The sequence below is a fragment of the Octopus bimaculoides genome, chromosome 22, assembly GCF_046866305.1.
Source record: "Octopus bimaculoides isolate indiv1 chromosome 22, ASM4686630v1, whole genome shotgun sequence".
Taxonomy (NCBI): Eukaryota; Metazoa; Mollusca; class Cephalopoda; order Octopoda; family Octopodidae; genus Octopus; species Octopus bimaculoides.
Window position 1 is genome coordinate 1,996,737 of NC_142949.1, and position 17,500 is coordinate 2,014,236.

Consider the following 17,500-nt stretch of genomic DNA (forward strand, 5'->3'; position numbering starts at 1 on the left):
AACAAAAAAACGTAAACATTTTTCATTTCAGTCTTACAAGTAAATCATAATGCTTTTGTACATTAGCGTGGCTTTTTAATAATATGTTTGCTTCCCAACAACATGGTTCTGAGTTCAGTTCCCCTGCGTTGCACCTTGGTCTAGTGTCGTCCAGGCCGACTTAAGTCTTGTGAGTGGATTTGGTAAATGGAAACTGAAATAACTCGTCGTATAGTTGCATAGCATATGAATAATTGGGTTATGTATTGCTTCATTTGATAAGCGTGGATCAAAGTAATCCTTCAAATTTGTCTAACCACTTTCGAAGCTTTACTCTTAGTAACGAGATTGCATGTTTTTGACATCATAAGAATTTATAAACTTTGAGAAACTGTGAAGTAATTCATCTTAGGAACGGTGTATCGCGAAGCAAATGAAGTATTAGCGTGTAAATATTGGGTCATGTTTCCAGGAGACGTGAGTTTGAATCCCACGGGAAGCTTTCGTCATTTTCTACTACCCAAAGTGTTTTTTGACCGAATATATACAGCTTTGTTCGCTCCAAGACCAATGTTCCAACAAAGAATCATTTCACGTTCTCTATCGAAAGTTTATAAAAGGTTCTTATGACGTCAACAATATGTGTATTTGTGTGTGTGTATATATATATATATATATATATATATATATATAGAGAGAGAGAGAGAGAGAGAAATAGAGAGAGAGAGAAATAGAGAGAGAGATACACACACGCATGCATACGTACATATATAAACGAGCGTAAATATACGTGTTTATACGTATATACTTATATGTGTACCAGAGATTTTTCTTTTGCGCGTGTTGGGATGACTATGAGCAACAGTTTAAATCTTGGTAAACTTTTCCTGAATATAGAAATTAGAGTAGAAATTTGGTCAAATAGGTTATAACAAGAACAAAATAATAATTAAATCTGTTACAGTATTTTTCTCCTCTCTATCGGTTTGTATCTCACTAACTTCGTTGCTCTTTTTTCTCAATGATAATATTCAATTTTCTTCAGATAATTTCTTTACTGAAAGATATTCAAAACACTTAATTTTTCACCCACGACTGCCTTATTGTTCAACTCGAAACCTTCAGGCAAAAAGGAAACCAAAACTGCAAACTATTCAACGCAGACAAACGTCGAACTTTTGTGGCGTGTTGAACGTCACTATTTGCAAATGACAAGTGAAAAACGGCAATCCTAAATAAACATTCTCACTATTGGTCTACATTAAGCATCAGCTGAACATCTGAACAAAATAAATCAGTTTGGAATACTAATATCTAAGGAAAAACGACATTCGAACATATAAAGAGAAATAAAAAGAAAACCAACAAATAAAAAATAAAAATAATAAACCAAAAAGGATTAAAATAACAGCACATTTGTACTAGCTAAGAATATTAGTACTTCTCTCTTTTTCTCTCTCTCTGTCTCCCTCTCTCACCCCTCTTACAATATGCAGGTACTCAGACATACAGACAGAATCTTCGCCATCCACACATCTACAATTATGTGATGTGTACATATATATGTGCATGTGTGTCTGTGTGTGTAATGTATGACATATCTATCTATCCATGTGTATATATTTGCATACCTATGTAGTACCTACTTACTTTTATTCATATGTGTGTGTATATATATATATATATATATATATATATATATATATATATATATATACACACACACACAGGGTTGGCCAAAAGTCACCCAACAGTAAATCAAAATTCCTTAAATACTATCTGTAATTCTGTATTGACTCGAATGAAAAAATGTGTCGCTCAGGAAGGACATCAGTTTGAACTATTTTCGTGATATTTCACATTTAGATGCTTTTATTAAATTCGTTCAGTTGTTAAACATAAATCTTGTAAATAAATGGTTTTGATTTAATATCAGGTGACTTTTGGTCAACCTTGTATATATATATATATATATATATATATATATATATATATATATATATATATATATATATATATATATATATATATATATATACTTATGTATTTGCCTATGCTTTAATTTATATGAATCAGATAAAAACAAAATAGTGAAAATAATATAGTAAAATAATGATTCAGACAGAATCAGGTACTTGAAAAGATATGCCCCAGGTAGGGCTGGATAAACCTGTTATTCCGGCCTATGGTTGGTAAGTATCAAATAGAATATTCCGGTTGTGTACTCAGAGAAAACCAACCCTATGAGTGTTTAGCTTCTAGGGGCTGATCCAAAGCACCGATTACATTGAATTGTACATTGTTGGTATACTCTAGGGTGTCTGAAAAGTCGTCAACTCCCTTGGTGTATTATAATCAAATGAATAATAACACACATAACTGTCAGCTCATTACAGATGCTTCTTACGCATTATAAAAAAACCGTATCATTAGATGGGACGTAATTTTACAAACAAACGAATATCCCAAGAATACAGTAGAGACTTGGCTGAAGTCTGTCAAGGCCAACATTTCATAGCTGATCTTTGAATATGGCAATAATTGATGAACTTTTGTTATTCTCCCTATGTTCAGGACATGTCGTCTTTTACCTACTTGTGGTAACACCATTCATTTGTCAAACACGTTGTATAGCTTGCTTCAGCAATATTAATAATGAGAAATAAGAAGTAGTTTTATCAATCACTTCCGGGTATATATAATCACTAACGTAATTTCATGTATATATGATTACGCGTAAACATGATCACGTGTATACACACATATATATATATATATATATATATATATATATATATATATATATATATATATGTATATATATATATATATATATATATATATATATATATATATATATATATATATATATATATATATATATATATATATATATATATATATATATATATATATATATATGTATATATATATATATATATATATATATATATGTATATATATATATATATATATATATATATATATATATATATATATATATATATATATATATATATATATATATATATATATATATATATATATAGTCACAATTAGTGACACCTAAGTTTGGTTTTACGGATTATATTGCGCCCATATATTTCTTTACATGACCGTATCTTAATAAACGAATCTAATTAAATATGCTTGTATACATATATCAGTTCGTATTGTGTAGTGTGTTTACTTTCACATAACAGATTATGTTATATACTGTACTTACTTAAAGGTAGTGTAAACTTAACCGTCATGTTAATCCCACGTTTTCTAAATCAACTTTAACAACTTTTAAACAGAAAAGGCGATATTAACAATTGCACAAAATATGAACAATGCATCAGAGAAAAGAAAATAATCCATATATTATACGGTTCAACTATGTTTTTATTCCATTTTTCTATCATTGTCTAAAATATCAGATTCATTTTAAAATATAGTTGTTTATTTTATTTTCACCCGTTGTTATATCAAACAAAGAAGGCAGAAAATTTACAAACAACAATGAATTAAAGGACAGAAAAGAAAACGTGGAGATTTGAATGTATATTTTTTCAACTACCATTAAATTCGAAAATTTGAACAGAAAATTCACTTAACAAATAGCAAAATACAGTATGACGAAGACACATTCTTCAGCTGTCTACAAAAGTGAAGAAATATGTGTCACTTCCAACGCATTTGTTTAAATTCTGCTTATATTCTTGATATTTTATTTTATCTTTTAATTAAAATTATATACCATACATTCAGTTTCGTGTCTTTTAAATCATTTCTTCCACTGACAAAATACCATATTTCTTAGAAACAATTTCGATTAAATAGGCTTCGGTTCTTGACTGGTCAACGTTACCTCCCATCCCGTGGGCTCGATATAAAATTTACCTGTTCGTGGTAGTGGATGGGCGAAGCTCTTAGAGCAGGGAACCGGGTGTCTTTGGGTATCTATTTCGGCTCTGTACACCCTCACTCCAAATCTCGTCCTTTCTCGCAGGAGTTGCCACTATCAGATAGTATCAGAAATTTGAAAAACCAATGGCAACATAGTTTCCTTAGTTCAATGGGAAGATCAGCTCTCACGGCCAATAAAAGGCTGATATTTTATTTTATCGATCACACTCCCAGAATGATGAAAAGCAAAGTTGAGCTCTACAGATTTTGAACTCAGATCATTAAAAAAAAACCTATGACTAATTATTTATTCGACGTTTTAATTCACCGCCTATCGACCATTATCTTTTATGTGTGTGTGTGTGTGTGTGTGTGTCTGCGCTCATGGGAGTATTTACGAAAAAAACAACAGACGAAGACAGGTGGTGTAAACAACAAACAGATGTATTAGTTTAACGCTCGGGAATAGAGAAAGTCTTTGACGTTTCGAGCCTAGGCTCTTCAACTGAAAGGAACACAGAAATAAACAAGGAGAAAAAAATATGACTGTAGTGGTCAGCGATCTGCACACACACACACACACACACACACACACACACACACACACACACACACACACACACACACACATATATATATACATACATACATATACATATATATGTGTGTGTGTGTGTGTATATATATACATATACATATGCATATACATACATGCATACATACATGCATACATACATGCATACATACATGCATGCAAACATATGCATGCGTAGAGTGTGGCTTCTGTACATATATATTTTGTATGCAATATCTCCCGTAATGGCTAGGGTAGGGTAGACAGCCAGTGTTCGCTTTTGTTGATGTTGAGATCTAGGTTAGCTCTGGCTGCGAAGATTTTATGACCAATAGCATTCCTTGCATGACCATCCCTTTTATTAATCAGACATTGTGTATTGATGACTACATTATCCAATTCGTTCTTTAGCTGAGACGGTGGTGAGAGTCTGCAAGATATCGGGGGTTGCAATCTTCCGGTTGGTACATCGACCTCACTAAGCCTCTCGTCGGTTTGTTGTGACGTAATATGGATGTGGAAATTGTGTTATGTCATAATCACGCTGAGAAATATTCCAAGTTGAATATGACGTCAGTGTATTAGCGCAATATATATATCAGGGAAAACCTCGATAGAATGCAAACATATTTGCATATGATATGCGTGGGAGGAGAGAACATCTACATCGCAGAAATATATTTAAATAAGATAGATAGAGAGGGAGAGAGAGAGAGAGAGAGAGAGAGAGAGAGAGAGAGAGAGAGAGAGCTGCCAATATAATATATGTGTAGCATTTTGAACAGTGTATGCAAAGTAGGCGGTGCCAGTAGAATGACACAATTGTTATGCTTGTGGAAAGACAGAAGAGAAAAAGGTGTGGCATATGTAAATGAGGTGGAAAGTGATGTCATTGTGACAGTGTAAACGTGAATGATATAAAGTGTTGAGAATATATTAATGTATGAGATACCAGTCGGGGTGGAGCACACACAACTGGAATATTATTAATATCTATATATGGTAGTTCGTGGTAGTGTGACGTATTACCTACTTTGGTGCTTAGATAGATGTCTTGTAGAATGTGCATATGTGTGTGTCTGTAGGTGAAAGACTATGGAAAGTACAGTGAAAAGTAACCATAACACAAAATGATACACACACACACACACACACACACACGTACCTACACGTACACACACGTACACACCCGCACATATACGCACATATGTATGTACATAAGTAGGTAGGTAGGTAAGTATATATATGTGCTTATTTATGTGTATTTATATATAGGTCTAACTCTATGTGGATATTTGTTTTATGTACGTGTGTACATGCATACGTGCATACCTGCGTCCGTGAGGGCGCATACCTCAGTGGTTAGAGTGGTTGCACTCTCGATCGGCAGAGCGTAATTTCCATTCTCGGAGCGCCCAATACATTGTATTCTTAAGAAAATCGCTTTATTTTACATTGTCGTGCGATCACTTCGACATCTGAGATGTGACACGACGTACATCAATACACATGATATACAGCTGTAGAGAACTAATATACAACACAAACATTTCATGACTATAGGCGCAGCAGTAGCTGTATGGTTCCGGGTTCGGTCCCACTGTGTGACATCTGGGCCAAGTGTCTTCTACAATAGCTTCGGGCCGACCAATGCCTTGTGAGTGGATTTGGTCGACGGAAACTGATAGAAGCACGTCGTGTGTGTGTGTATATATATATATATATATATATATATATATATATATATATATATAGAGAGAGAGAGAGAGAGAGAGAGAGAGATAGAGAGATAGATATATGTATGTATGTATGTATGTATACACGGAGTTCTTTACAAATCTTAGCAATATTGTTAGCCTGAGTACTTATAAAAGAGAGCTTATCAGGTATTTTGCTTGGATTGATAATCCCTCACAGATAACTGCTTTAACAAATAAATAAATATATACAGGTTGCATAAGGTATTTGAAGACATACCTTTGTGGGTCATTGCTGCTTTTTTGCTAACTCTTTAATCTTTGTTGGAGAAAGATAATAATGGCAGACCCTCAGCTTACTCAAGAAATGAAGAGGCATGCTGTTACCGTGGTTATAAAAGTTGAGCATAGCGATTTATAAATATCTCGATTTTTTTAAGTTGCCAGATCTTTCGTCTACGAAGACTGAAGATAGAAATGTATCACCAGTATCAAAGCATAAAAAGCATTCTAAACGCCCTGAAATAATCAGAACACCTGAATTTATCCCAACAAATTCAACAGACCATTGATTATAATCCCGGGAAGTCCATGAGGTCAATTGCAAAAGATTTCCATGTGTCAGAAGGAACAGTCAGAAATGTTGTCTACGAAGATATCAGATACAAGTCTTATATGTTGAGGAAAGGTAATTTTATGTTAGAAAAGGCAAAACAAAATCACTACAGATCTAAAAGGGTCTTAAACATACTGAAAAACCCAACAGAAGAAGATTTGATTTGGTTTTTCTCAAACGAGAAAAACTTCGACCAAGATTAAAAGTTAAAGGAAGAAATGAGAGATGGTTATGTGCAGACCCTTCTGAAGTTCCAAGTGTTATGCATACAAAATTTCCTGCAACTGTCATGGTTTTAGGGGTTGTCAGCAATGTAGGACGTGTGAAGTCTTCTTACTTCTTTCCACAAGGTCCTCAGAGTTAACTCTGCCGCCTACATTGAGGTCCTGGAAATAATTGTTAAGCCCTGGATATACAATATATGCAATGGAAGACCATATGTGTTTCAGTAAGACTCTGCACTATCACACATGGCTCTGGTAACACAGGAATGGGTGGCTGAAAATTTTCAGGATCACATAACCCCTAATATTTGGCCTCCTAATTCTCCAGATCTCAATCCAGCGGACTATTACATGTGGAGCGTTGTTGAGAGAGAAGTCAATGAACATGCCTATAACACCAAAGATTCTTTGAAAGCTGCCATAGTCAGAATAATGTCCCAAATGAACCAGGACCACTTGATTTGAGCATGTAGATGATTTAGATCTCATATAGAAGCAGTTGTTGAAGCTGAAGGTGGCTTTATTGAATAACATTATACAAAAGAAGGTTTATTTTTTTCCCCTCATAGCATTTTTTTTATCAATAAAGTTATCTGTTATTATAGATCTGTTTTTTTTATAAACATAAATCTGTCCTCAAATATCTTACGCACCCTGTATATTTTATATGCGTGTGTGTGTGTGTAAAGGCACATGGCCTAGTGGTAAGTCTGTTGCACTAACGATCGCTAGATCGTGGGTTCTTGAGCAAAACAAATCATCTCACGTTGCTCCAGTTCCCTTTTCGACCAGTGGGGAATAGTGGCCTGCTAGCCTAACGACCGGGGTGGGGTCATTTGAAAACTAAAATAATACAAAACGCATTGTGACCAGCGATGTGTACCAACATTATATACTCTCTTTCCCTCACCCCGCTCTCTCTCTCTCTCTCTCTCTCTGAAAACCAGAATAAGTTGGAGATTCGTTTATTCGGTTTCAAAATACTTTTATTATTACATCATAAATTACATAATATTTGCACGTATTTCACTAAAGTATACCAGTATACTTACAAGGTAATTATTACAAAGGATGTTGCATAATTACCCTATTACCCTAGATCATCAGAAGAAAATGATAATTTATTCCGTCGTTGGTTACCGACCTCAGTTGTTCGGTAGATACAGACTCAGAACTGCAAGTACAGTAATTAGAATACTTTATGTATAGCCGCAAAAGAAGACACTTTTACTACTTTTTCCGCTGAAATGAAAAAAAAAAAAAAAAAAAAGAAAGAAAGAGGAAGAGAGAGATTGGTTAAGAGTGCAGTCAGGGTGTCTGCTAGAAGAGAATAAATTCGGCTCATAAACTTAACGAATCGAAAGAAGTCTTTAAGTCTTCAGTGATAAATGATTAAGACATTCGTAGCAGAAAAATTCTTGTTACACATACAGCTAATTCCGTCGTTAAAGAATTTTTCGTCAATTTACGTATCTGGAGTGAGCGTGTATTCTAGGTCATCAATAAGTTTTGGTTGGCAAAACAATTATATATATAAATATATATATATATACGTATACACATGCACACACACACACATATATATATATACATACAAACACATGCCTTTACGCACACATGTATGTATAACTAATATTTTATGGTCTAAACAAATCTGTCCATTTTCTGTTGCATCATTCGACTTTCTTAAGCGGCGTTTGTATTTCTAATTTTCTTATTTTTTCATTTCTAGTTTTTACATGTTTTTTCACTTAATTCTTTTTTATGTTGTATTACTTTGATGAATTCTGTACCTTGATTTCTTCTACCATTTATTTCGCTCACCACCTATTCCTGTCATTCACTCATTCTAATTTACTTCTTCATAAGGTTTTTGTTTGTTTGTTTGTTTGTTTTTCTCTTTTGGTATATCCATTAGGAATGTCAACGTTTCTTTTTTAAATTCTTTTGCAAATTCTTTCAATCAATCGGTTATAGACAGTGAAATTCTCACACTTACATCTGGTTCGGGAACGTGACGAGAGTAGTACTAAATTATGGAGGTCAATCTACGAAATAAAAACACGTATAACTACCTACATATATACACACATACAAACATGCATACAAACATATACACCTATATTATATATATATACATACACACATGCATATATATATATATATATATATATATATATATATATATATATATATATATATATATATATATATATATATATATATACACTTTATTGATAAAGTTGCAAAAGCATCACAGAAACTATTACTCAGAGTTTCACGTAGCCGTTCGTCGGGCAGTTTTGGTTGAGAATGGAGCGAAAATAAGGTTATATGCATTAATAAGGGTTATTTATGCATATAACCTTATTTTTGTTCCATTCTCAAACCAAACTGTCCGACGAACGGGAACGTGAAACTCTGAGTAACAGTTTCTGTGATGTATTTACAGCTTTAGTAATAAAGTATTTTACTCTACCCCCGGTTTTCGAGTACTATTTTTTTCTACCTTGTTTCACATTTATATGCTTACTCTGGTAGCTATATATGTATGTATGTATATATATATATATATATATATATATATATATATATATATATATATATATATATATATATATATATATATATATATATATATATATATGTATGTATATATATATATATATATATTTATATATATATATATATATATATATATATATATATATATGCATACATGCATACACATATGCATATGTACACACTCAAACACGCATTCCGATATGTGTTGTGATTGTGCGTGTGTGTGTGTGTGTGTTTGAGAGTGTGTACGTGTGGGGGTGGGGCAGAAAGAGAGATACTCTTGGCACAATTTAATGCATTCAATAAAAAAAGCCAAGGCGTTGCTCAGAAAACAAGAATTCAATAATAAAATCAATAAATTAAATTAGAGCAATGACAGCGCCTCTGAGAAAGCAAAATGGATGTTGAAGAATCTCGAATATATTGGCTTGGCAGAAAAATTCATTCGCTTCATTCCAATGTTATTTGATCTAACACGTAAACTATTTTTATCGTAGTGTTTTTATGGTACTTTTGTAGTTCTATTGTTCCTCTACAACTTTTGTTTATCGTTTTTGAAATCTGAATAAATTTTACCTCTTTTCAAAAATATGACGATGAATTGTGAAGTCGAAAAAACATGACGATTTTAGATACCTACAGCGTTTTGCTCTCAGTCAAGGCTCGAAACCGCTAAAGCCGTAGGAAATGTTTATGTTGCGTATGGAGAAGGCTCAATCACTGAAAGAACTAGACAGAAATAGTTTTCACGATTCAAGAAGGGGAAATTAAACAGACCTTCAACATTCTGGTTTGACCTGTTTAGCACAATAAGGATCGACTGAACGAGCTAACCTTGGGTATTCACGCTAGTTCAAAATGAGTTCAAAACTTCGTATTGAACTTTCACACTATAGGATAACACTGTATTTACTTGTCAGACTATTTGACTTCCAACAACTAACTGTAATTTGAAGTTGAATGGTTAGCAGTACGAAAGATGTCCAGATGTCTTAAAAATTCATTGTGCAAAATATTCCGAGAAAAAGTATCTTTTTCACCACAACAAAACACACACTCACGCACACACACAAGCTCTGTTTTATTATATAAGATATATATAGGTGTATGTGTGTATATATGATTTCCCCAAAATAAATCGCTGTCTATTTTCTAAAAACGGTTTCACTATAAACGTGAACTAAGATAGGAGAGAACCAGAAAATAATATTACATTGTATGGACCGACAATAACATATATTAGACTATACCATTGAGTTGCAATCAAGCAAAACCTGCTGCTCTTACTACCTCCATTATTATACACAATGGAAATGCTGTATATCCGGAAAAATCTGCTTACTGTTGCTGGTGCTGCTGTTGTTGTTGTTGGTGCTGCTACTGCAGGTGATTATAGAAATATGTTGCTGTAGTTGCTGTTGTTGTTACTGCTATTATTAGTGACATTTAGAGTTGAACTATGGTGTTGTGGGGAGTCGGTAGAGATTACGCTTTTTTTAAAAATATGGCTGATATAAATTGTAGTATTAATGCTGCTGCTGCCACTACTATTACTACTACTTATAATAATACTGCTGCTGCTGCTTCTACTGCAGCTACTACTACTACTACTACTACTACTACTACTACTACTACTACTACTACTACTACTACTACTACCATTGTTTCATTTATCGAGTTTCATATTTATGTCTTGCTAGAGAGGTTTTTAGGTCAGTCTTGCTGGAATATTTGTTTATCAAGTGACTTCCAATCAGCCTTATAGAAATTTAAGTTGGATAGGGTTTCAGCGCCATCTGTTCGGAGTTTATCTTTAGTTAGTTCCGGGCCATACATTGTCAATTCTATCATGTTGCGGTCTGAGAATATTGTCGGTGATATATTTACGTTGTGGATAATTTCCACATTGTTTGTAAAACAGAGGTCCAGAATATTTTTGTGCCTGGTTGGAGAGAGTGTGATCTGCTCCATGAATAAAGAAGAGATTCTGCTTGATTTCGCTCTTTGTGCGTCATTCCTGGTACTTAGGCGAAGTCGACCTCGGAGGAATTTGAACTCAAAATGTAAATACGGACGAAATGCCGCTAAGCATTTTTTCCGGAGTGCTAGAGTCTACCAGCCCACCATCTTACACAAAAACAATTTTAACACAACCCTGTAATAGAGCATGGCTTCAGAGAGTTCTTGCTATTATTTCTAGCATTGGAAGAGGCTACGTAGAAGCTGGGCTCTTCGTTAGTTCGTCTGCGGAGGTTTTGCGATGTTATTAAGAAATTTTAGAGATATCTTCACGCGCTTATTAAAGAGAAAGATGTTTACAAAATGCCTTCAAAGAAAATTTGAGAAAAGATATATTTATCACTAAATTTATATCTTGTCAAATTTGTTAATTATTTTCGACAAAAAGAAAAAATATATTCTGTTTGTGAAATAAACTTTCAATATGCAATTTTAAAATAATTGTCTATCAAAAGAAGAAGTACCTCACGATCTATGTTTTTGAATATGCCGGCATTCATTATATTTAATCGTCTGTATACTTGCGTATGTACAAGTACGAGTATCATATGCACTTAGGTATACACACACACACACACTTATCATATGTCCACTTATATGCATATATGTATATGTGTGTGTGCGTGTGCGTGTGCGTGCGCGCACGCATATGTGTGTGTTCACACATATATATATATGTATGAATATATCTATCTATCTATCTATCTATATATATATATATATATATATATATATATATATATATATATATATATATATATATATATACAGATATATATATATATATATATATATATATATACGCCGTCATCCAAGAATGTGCATGGGGATATACGTATCTTTTCATATATAAATTCATATATATATATATATATACACACAGATATATATACGTGTGTCCCGCTGTGGCTGGCATATATGCATATGCCTACACGCACAAATACGCGTGCAATTATTTCTGCACATATACATCTATATTCGAGTGCGTTCGTTTGTGTGCTTCCGTGTGTATATATATATATATATATATATATATATATATATATATATACACACGCGTTTGCATGTATCACTGTGTGAGGATTCCTCTGTGTGTGATACCGTATGAATATACATAATAAATAATATACAAATACAGAAGTGGAACAGCGTGGGTTGAGAAGTAAGATATATAGATTGTCTTGTTTATTTTCACTTGGGAAACTACTTCCAGTAGGAAGAGCCGATTGAGAGATCTGCAACATTACATTGAAGAATTGTAGGTTCAGCATACGTACATTCTAGTAAGTTAATATTCAGTATTTTCCTTTATATATAAACGAATAAATAGGCAAAGGCAGTTTCCTTCACTTTCCGTGTATCAAATCCTTCCTCTCGGGTTTGATCGACTAGAAGCTCCAGCAGAAGACATCTGCGCAAGGTGACACACAGTGCAATTGAACAAGTGGGTATATGAGTTGGCAAGTTTTAATATATCCCAGAAGCTATATTGTTGGCGTCCTTCTTGTCTCGGGAGACAATGGAGTTGCGCATAAACTAATCCAGTCTGGTTTTTACATTTCCTGTCCTCTCCAGTTTCCTCTCCAGTTTTGCGCAGGCCTGGGCTAGATGTAAGAAAATCCTGGGTAGCCCAATCGTCAGGATTCCTCTCTCGACCTTGCTGACGTAGTCCAAAGGAGTGCAGAGCATTACGTTTGGCACCAGTTTGGTTGCAGGAGCTGCCGGAAGAGTATCGAGTCAAACACTAAACCGCCTACGGGTCTCCACTCAGGATTTCTTTGAATGTTGTCTCCTTTCCGTAACCCTAGATAGGGGCCCATACCGGGTACTGTCAGCCGGAGCCAGCTGAGCCCGGGACTCGTGTCAAGCAGGGTCGTCACTCCCTGAAGTAGTGAAGAAAATCGCTACCCATTACCTAAGCTATATAATATATCCCAGAAGTTATGTAATTGATAAATATAAACGTAGGCAATGCAATTTAAATAATTTGAGCGAGATGCTTTCACACTTGTGTATCACATGTGGTACAAAAGACATATTTCTATGGCGTCCATACATCGTATATGATACACATTTCCAATTGTTTTAAACCACCAGCGTAACTTGGGACTTGTGAAAGAAAAACTTTATATTATTTGGAACGTGTGAAACAAGGATTAACTAAAAGTCTGAGAACAAGCATGGACGCTTAGGGAAAGCTTATGAAAACGCTTCGGAGAGGCAAAGGGTTAATCACACAGAATCCACAATGACCAAACAAATGTTCGGTGCTATGTTATCTTTCAGGCATTCGTGCTACGATTTTATCTAATGACCGTCATTGCATATTAGTGTAGTCAAGCGTGTTCTTTGTAACTTATGTTTAGCGAAGTATATGGCATATACATACATTTATATATATATATATATATATATATATATATATATATATATATATATATATATATGTATGTATATATGGATCTGTATACATATATATCTGTATATAATTGTGTGTGTGTATACGTAAGCATTTCTCTATGCGAGCATTTAATCTGTCTGTGTGCCTCAGAGCCTGTGTCTCATATGTCTGTGGATTTAATGCTATGTTTGTGAGTATGGTCTCCCATGTGCGCCCGTGTCTTCGCTAATGTTTCTGTGCAGATGTGTGTGTATGTAGATGTCGGCTTCACTATATCTTCATTTATGTGTTTATATACGTGTGTATATGCGTCAGCGTGTCTATATATATTTACCACTCTGTCTATTTAAGTCCATGTGTGTATGCTTGTGTATGCATATATGTATGTATGCTGTGTGTATATGTGTATATATGTGTATCTGTATGCGTGTGTATGCTCGTGGAAAATTCCGTACAGGAATTACTTTATTCAATTACAACAAAACTTACTTTTGTTTTTGGTTATTTGCGTAAATACCGAGAAAATCATTTTACAAAGTTTAAAAAGAAATCTTCATAAATTCCACCGTTGACAACTAAAGTAGGTTTTAAAACCTCGACGATCTCTCATTAAATTCTGGGATTAATAACAAAATTAAATCAATAAAAGAAAAACTTTTAGCAAATAACAAACAGCAAACAAAACTTTTTCCAATGATTATTCTTCTTCTCTTTAGTGATCTCACTATCTTCCTAATCATCTTTCTTCAAAAAACTTGATCAATTTGTCTTTTCTAACATCAAATATTTAAAACAAGTTCTGTTAGGATATTATTATTATTATTATTATTATTATTATTATTATTATTATTATTATTATTATATTCCTGTAAAATTTATATATATATATATGTATGTGTGTATCTGTATGTATGTATATATGTATATATATATACATACGTATATATGTAAATATATATATATATATATATATATATATATATATATATATATATATATATATATATATGCATGCATACATACAAACATGCATGCACGCATACATAAATACAGACAGATAGACAGACATGCGCGAGGGCACATACACACATAAATACATACATACATATGCATATACATATTTTAACTTGGTAACTTTTTCTGCGTATAAAAAAAAAATGCTTGGAAAACGGATGTAAGGGCAGATAATCACTACTGATATAAATGGAAACGAAACGAAACGAGGCGAAATCAAAATACATATTGCAATCTTTTTTGATATCGTATTATCTGTTAAATCGATATCATTAGGAAAACTTTAAAAAAAATAAATTACATACTAAAAACTTAGTTAAAAATCTTTTTTTTATTATTAAAATCAAAATAAAGTAAAAGGTAAAGCTATACGTTCGTCCATTTTAGTTCTATTACTATCTGTAGTTCATCTTTATCCAGAATGATTGATCTACTTGCGGGTATATCTTTTTATTTGTTTATGCAATTGCTGTTTTTTTGTTTGCATTTATCGTTTTCCTCATTTCATTCAACGGTAAAAGTAACAATGTTTGCTGTGTATACCTGTGTGTGTGTGTGTGTGTGTGTGTGTGTGTGTGTGTGTATTTGAATTATACTACTAAAATGTCTCCTCAACTGTCCACCTAGTGGCAATAACGAAGACAATCTTCAAAACGAAACAAAAATACAAAAAAATTAATCATTTAATGCATTGCCTTGAGTTTGTTATCGCGCCTCGTAATATTTTGATAGAAGCAAAGAAAAATGGCGGTGGATTGGCCGAATTTGTAAAGTGGTTGATGAAAGGCCTTAGTTAACTCCCTTTACGTCTTGAATTCTAACAGCCGTCGAATTGCACTTAACCTTTTATCATTTCGGAGTCGATAAAACATGTATTGGCCAAGTATTTGTAGGAAATTTAAAGCAACTAAACACGCCTTCACACACACACACACACACACACACACACACACACACACACACACACACACACACACACACACACACACACACACACCTCCTCCTTCCTCTAAATGTGTGGCATTGTGCCCCAGTTAGAAACCAACATTATTTTTTAAAAAAATTCTCTTAATGCATTACATCAGCTTTGATCCCCCTCCTCTTAATATTTTGATAAAAGCAATATGCTGAACCGAGACTTTGTATTACACTAATAGCAACCCAAAAAGTTTTCATTTTAAAACTCACTGCAAGCACTTCATTGTGTCTTTGAGAAACAGATTTTATTCCAAAACTCTCAGTTCTTCTGACCACCGTAAATGCTTTAGCTAACCACCGTAAATACATTCGCTGGTTGATGTTTTTGTTGAGCTACCCTTGCCGAAGAGATCTACAATCAATCAAAAGTATTCTAGCTGTGGCTATCTCGGATTTTGTGGATATTTGCAGACTATATTATCTAATGTGTCCTCATCTTCCTTTTTTTTTTCTTATCAAGGTGACAAAGTTTAATTTGAGGGAGATTTGAATGCTGTTTGTATAAGGTTAAGTAACAAGGGAGAAATACCCTTATTTCCTCGTAACATGTTATTTTAGAATTTTACGATTTAAAATTTCTCTTAATAAATATTGGCACTGAGTGTCTCTGGTGCTTTACAGGGCCTCCAAAACTGGTGACAGAATGGAAACAATTCCTCAAACCATGGGGCCGACTCATAAGCTTACTACAGAATGGACTCTGCTAAAGGTGTTCAAATGTCAAATAGCGTTCTTATACCGGGTGATGATTGAAATCCTTTGTGATTTACTTGTATCTCTTTCAATATATATTCACTATTGTGAGAGAAATCGAATTGGATATGTAAGTATGACATCAAGAAAATATGTATCTGACGTTTCGGGTTGCTTGTGCGCCTGATTGAGAAGAAAAAAGGATTTTTTTCTCTCAGATGATGCAGCAGTTCCGAAACATTAGATCTAACTTTTCCTGGTGACATGCATACGAATTCATCCCGTGTCACAAACTCTGCAACATATGTTTTGACCACCCAGATCACCAATCGTACTTTTCTATCGCTTAATGCTTAACACTAATTTTAATAAAATATCTTTTGATAGGAACAACCTGCTGAAGCGAGAATATGCATGTAACTGTAAATTCGAGCTGTGTATTTAAATTGTAGATGTTTTTACGATGAACTTCACTTACATTTTTCAACAGAAGTAAAATGGCGAGGTGATAAAATGCCATGGAGTGACAGAATTAGTAGAGCAATAGCTAAAATATCTTGTTGCATAAAGATACAACCATTTATAGACGCCCTCAGTTCAAACACTGCCGCCATCGGTTTTATCTTTCATCTCCCTGGGGTCGAGAAAATAAGTACCAGTCAAGCATTGCAGTTCGATTCTAATCGGCCATAACTTTCGCTTGGTAAAATCATATCTTCTGCCTGTGTTGGAAATCAATATTAATCCTCAAAGAACTACTTTTACTACCTTTCATATGGCATCTCACCATTAAACAAAATAGTAGATAGCTAAAAAAAAGCGGTCGATTAAGGAAATCCGGAAGTTTTG

General features: G+C 33.7%; 1 long non-coding RNA gene across 10 annotated transcripts in view; it reads right to left on the minus strand.

The window, feature by feature from the left end:
* The window catches only part of LOC106880046 (uncharacterized), a 116,529-nt gene that overhangs the window by 78,697 nt on the left and 20,332 nt on the right, over positions 1-17,500 (minus strand). For 8 of the 10 annotated variants that reach the window (XR_016237975.1, XR_016237979.1, XR_016237978.1 and 5 more), the window contains exon 1: positions 1-609. This exon is cut by the window's left edge and continues 89 nt beyond it. The exons of 1 other annotated variant lie outside the window; for it this stretch is intronic. This is a non-coding gene — a long non-coding RNA (uncharacterized LOC106880046). Of the gene's footprint in view, positions 610-17,500 lie in introns of those variants that run through there. One more of the 10 variants, XR_016237976.1, reaches the window with a different exon arrangement.